The sequence below is a fragment of the Cibotium barometz genome, chromosome 44, assembly GCF_041138505.1.
Source record: "Cibotium barometz isolate CiBa-2024 chromosome 44, ASM4113850v1, whole genome shotgun sequence".
In the NCBI taxonomy this organism is placed as follows: Eukaryota; Viridiplantae; Streptophyta; class Polypodiopsida; order Cyatheales; family Cibotiaceae; genus Cibotium; species Cibotium barometz.
In genome coordinates this window covers 25,865,097-25,870,382 of record NC_141089.1, presented here as the reverse complement: position 1 = coordinate 25,870,382, position 5,286 = coordinate 25,865,097, and the positions used below count along the sequence as shown (strand labels likewise).

The 5,286-nt window shown below is 37.9% G+C and overlaps 1 non-coding gene across 1 annotated transcript; it reads left to right on the top strand.

The window, feature by feature from the left end:
- Positions 1-4,663: 4,663 nt before the first annotated feature.
- Positions 4,664-4,764, top strand: LOC147613124 (U6 spliceosomal RNA). Its single transcript, XR_015263424.1, has one exon. It is a non-coding gene; the product is annotated as a U6 spliceosomal RNA (small nuclear RNA).
- Positions 4,765-5,286: the final 522 nt, after the last annotated feature.

Below are 5,286 nucleotides of genomic sequence, written 5' to 3'. Positions count from 1 at the left end.
AATAATGATTTTATTATGACACATATGTAAGGAAGGGGAGTCCCTTAAATGCTCACATAAGATGAAGAGTTGAAAATGTACAAGGTTTATTAGTAAAAAACTATGAGCAATATTAAAATGATTCCATTATGACACATATGTAAGGAAGGGGAGTTCTTTAAAGGAGGTGCATATTTCACATAAGATGAAGAGTTGAAAATGTACAAGGTTTATTAATAAAAAAACTATGACACATATGTAAGGAAGGAGAGTTCTTTAAAGGAGGTGCATATTTCACATACTTGAATGAGTTTTAAACTCATAAAAAATGAGATATTTCATCTCTCCTCTCTCCTCATTCAAGTCTAGTTCCAAAAAGTTAGCTTAACTGACCTAAAAATGGTTAAAAAGTGACCAAACTGACTTGGAAAATTCTAGAATCAGTTTGTTTGGTTAGGAGCTCAAATTTTCCTATAAATAGAAGCCTCCCCTTGTTGCAAAATATATAGTGTCTTATGCCTTGTTACTCTACTCCACCTAAGCCAAAATATATAGTGTCTTATGCCTTGTTACTCTACTCCACCTAAGCCAAAATATATAGTGTCTTATGCCTTGTTACTCTACTCCACCTAAGCCAAAATATATAGTGTCTTATGCATTGTTACTCTACTCTACCTAAGCCAAGAACTGTGAATTCTTTAATAATTCACTAGTTTTTGATACTTCTCTCTTTCTTCAATCCCCATTGGTGGCTCCATCAACATACTAAACCAATTGATTGGTTGGGGGCCTCTACCGTGAATAAAGAATCAAGCAAATCATAAGGTAAGTATATTGAATTTTGATCTTTTCTATAATTTCTCAATGATTCTCTCTTCTCAACCCCTCTCAAGCTTGAGAAGCTTATTTGGTATGGTTTTTGAAATGCTATTGAAGTTAATTAAGTAATGATAGTAAAGAATTACATAAAATTCTATTTATATTTAATTCTAATGGTTTTTATCTCTCTCTCACTTAAGAAATGGTCATACTCATGACCCTTTTCAATCCAAATGAAGCTTTTCATAAGGCTTTTCCTTAATCCAAGATTAAGCTATGCTTGAGGCCAAATTAATGGCTTTTTTCTATGCTTTTAGTTTATGTATATTGATGATTCAATCCATTATGGATTGATGATCCAATTAGAGACCATTCTAATTATTTTCTTAATGATCCAATTAGAGACCATTATGGATTGATGATCCAATTAGAGACCATTCTAATTATCTCTTTAATAATGAGCCTTATCCCTTAGAAAAAAATTGAGACTTATCAGTCATAGTAGCGGAGCTATGGCAAATTTTTTATAGAAATTATGCATAAAATAATTTCATTCAAAGCATAAAAAGAGGACTTCCTACCATATTCTAGGAACTATCATCCTAGATTAATTAAAAGAATTTTATTAGGCATGGAGATGTGGATGGATGCACGTAGATGTAGATGTGAATGGAGATGTGGATGTATGCATGTAGATGTGGATGTGGAGGTGGATGGATGCATGTAGATGTAGATGTATAGATGTAGATGTGAATGGAGATGTGGATGTATGCATGTAGATGTAGATGTATAGATGTAGATGTGGATGTGGAGGTGGATGTATGCAAGTAGATGTAGATGTGGAGGTGGATGTATGCATGTAGATGTAGATGTGTAGATGTGGATGTGAATGTGGAGGTGGATGTATGCATGTAGATGTAGATGTGGATGTGGATGTGGAGGTGGATGTATGCATGTAGATGTAGATGTATAGATGTAGGTGTGAATGTGGAGGTGGATGTATGCATGTAGATGTAGATGTATGAGGAGAATGTGAATGTGGATGTGGATGTGGATGTATACATAGAGATGTGGATGTATGCATGTAGATGAGAATGTATGCATATAGATGTGGATGTATGGATGTGAATGTGCATGTAGATGTGGATGTATGGATGTGGATGCATGAATGTGCATGTAGATGTGGATGTGAAATTAGATGTATGGATGTAGATGTGGATGTGTGGATGTGAATGTGGATGTGGATGTGGATGTGGATGTGGATGTGGATATATGTATGGATGTGAATATATGATATGTGATGTGAAGGAATATGAAGTGTTGAGATAGAAAATGATGTGATGGGATGAGTATACATATAAATGGAATATGGAATGATGAGGGATAATGTGGAAAAATGAAAGTAAAAATAGAAACTGTATTGTAAACTGTTTGTAAATGCTGTTTGTAAATGATTGTTTTATGTCAAGATTGTTGGGGGAGCATTGTGACTATCTTGTGATTAAGGTCGTGAGACCTAACTGATAATGTTTCAACTACTGACGGAGAGTCAATGAAGGACGTCTCGCGTAGCAAGGTCGGCCGAGGTCTTGACCAGCCTCGGTGCGATTAAAATGGTGAGCTTCCGGTACGGTGGATGAGGGGCCAAGGAAGCGGCCTATGAGTGAAGCGCTAGGTCACCTGCGAAGGATCCTAGAGGGTGCTGACCATACGGTGCTCGGGCTCTGGGTCGCCTAGGATACCCACGCGTGCATCGAGGAAGATATTGGAACAGAGTTGGAGTTGCTTTCTGAAATCGGGCATGGATCTGGTTGATTGACCTTGCTGGTCTTCAATGGATGAGTCCATGGCTCCTTATATGGATCTGTTGGTTGATCTTGTTGATCTTCAACGAGAGTCCATCTTGATAAGTGATTATATTGCCGAGTATTATGGGCTAGGAACTATCGAAACGGCTCCCGAGCGTTCTAGTTGCCAATGATGCCATAGATACTCTGATGAAGGAATGATGGGAAATTAAGAATCAATTGGATAAATTGGAAGATGGTGATCAATGATACTATGGTTTTATTAAAGGATTGTTTTAAACTAGTTGAATCTGTGAAAAGGCAATTTCATATTGGGTGTGTGAGTGGTGTGACTAGTTTTATTTTTGCATGAACATCCGGCTAGGGGGCCTTGGAACTCTTTTCCTTGGTACCCGGGACAAAACCTAACCAAATTCTTAATTGGATCCCATCACTACAGTGGTTGGGCGGTTGGCTAACCCATGGGACTGGATGGGGTTAGGCTGGACTGATGGATCCGTAAATCGAGACTCAATTTCTGTGTACGATAGATAAAGTAAATTTCGGACAGTAACTGTTCTATGGATAGGAATCAACGGCTGTGCCTCTTGAATGGGGAAAAAAGCGTTGATCCCAATGATCCAAGTGCAAGTTTCTTCCTTAATCTGACCATGTATCTTATAGATGCAATTGGATCAGCTCGATCAGAAATGTTCTTGACTACGTTAGAGTAAAAAGTTATCCAGGTGGAATCACCCGTGCTTTTCGGTAAAGGAAGTTTTTCCAGGTTTGGTTTTGGAACAACCGACGGATTAGTTTCTTATCCGGATATCGTTGAGTGAGGCCTCGAATGTGGGACCCCTGTCCCGCGTGAGAAGTGCTACTTCCGCTGCTAGTATCCCGAATCTGTTGCTCGGTGGGAACAGGGGGATCTTACATAATCCTGGACATCTCTAGGCAAAACTAAACCAACTCCTACAATTACCCAAGTGCGTGTTGTGCGTAGTCACTTGATGGTGGACTGTGTTGGCCCTAGGGGGATTTTCTTGAAAGGTGTCGTCTACAACCTCCCAACAGAACCACACTCAAAAAGACAAACACTAGAGAATTCTTGATCTTAAAAGAAGCAAAATGGAATAACAAAACAAAGTCATCCACTTCATAAACAAACCCAAAAATTAACTCAACAGTGGAAACCAATGCTCAAAACCATGTGAACATTCTATCTTCTAAGATGGCCCGTTCACTTTTGCGTTCTTTATTTGGAAGATGCTTCCTTGTCACACCAGTCAAAATAATAAGGAATGTGAATACACATGGTATATGGACTTAGAACTTTAATGCAAGGGCAATGTAGTCCCCACTTGTAAGATCATGTCAACACTCCCTTGTATCCATCTTAAGCAAGGCATGCATACATGTACCAATAATATTATAATATTGGAAAATATTGACTTATTCACTCACTACATAATAATGCATATCAATAACTAAGGTATGTCTCCCACTCATTCTTGATTTCATTTTGTGAGTCCTATTGGCATGCACTTGGTTTGTCAAGAGTTATTCACTCATGAATGCAAAAATTTTCCCTTAAAAAAACAACCCCAATAATAAATAGATGTAGGGGGAAAAATAGTGATGTGTATGAGGAAAAAATGAAAAAAAGTGATTTATACATAAGTTATAGGGTCTAAATAATTATCCTTAGTAATGACAAGTTGTGAAATGATTACAAAAAAAAGGTTTCTATAAGACATGTCTCATATTTAGTCATCCACCTAGCTTATAGTCATAGCTTATAGGTATTCATACTTGTAAGTAATAGATGAATAACAGAGATTAGTAAGGGATGTGGTAAAATCCCTCACATCAAAGCTCTTTTTCTGTTGGAGCTATATGTAGCTGCCCAACCTAACCCTAGGTCTCACCTAAATATAACTAACCCAACCTAACCCTAGGTCTCACGTATATATAGCTGCCTAACCTAACCCTAGGTCTCACCTATGTATAACTAACCTAAGTGTTCTTTCCACACACTTTTGGGGCTATGTTTAGAGTCTCTCATCTCTCTCTTCTTCTCTACTTTGGGGACATCTGATAAAATTGAAAAAACACAAAGAATATTAGCATGGCCCAGTGTAAGAATGACACAACACACTATTTTTGAGCTATATATAGGTGATACCTAAGGTTGGTTTGGGTAGGCTATATATATCTCCAACAATTAAAACATCAATCAACCATTTTTTACCCCCTTGTGCTAACTATTGATGAATGTTAGAGAATGCTCCTAGGGACGTTCTCTACCCTTGTAGGCATATAATATATCAATAATGTGCATGGTCAAATGGCCCTAGGGCCATTATATACCTTGTTGTTCTTGATATAATGGCCCTAGGACTATTCTTATATGTACTAGAATGGCCCTATGGCTACATTAAAACATCAGTCTACCTAGTAGAATAGCCCTAGGTCCATTTTATACACCATTGTGCCAACTATTAGTGCATGTAGAATGGTCCCAAGGCCATGCACCACCCCTTGCATGCATAATATATCAAGAATGTGCATGGTGGAATAGCCCTAGGGCCATTCTTCCATGCACAATGTGCTTTACAATGACCCTAGGTCCATTCTACAATGTACCATTTTCTCAAAAGAGAGATCTAAGGGCCATCCTATAATGCTGATTATTCTT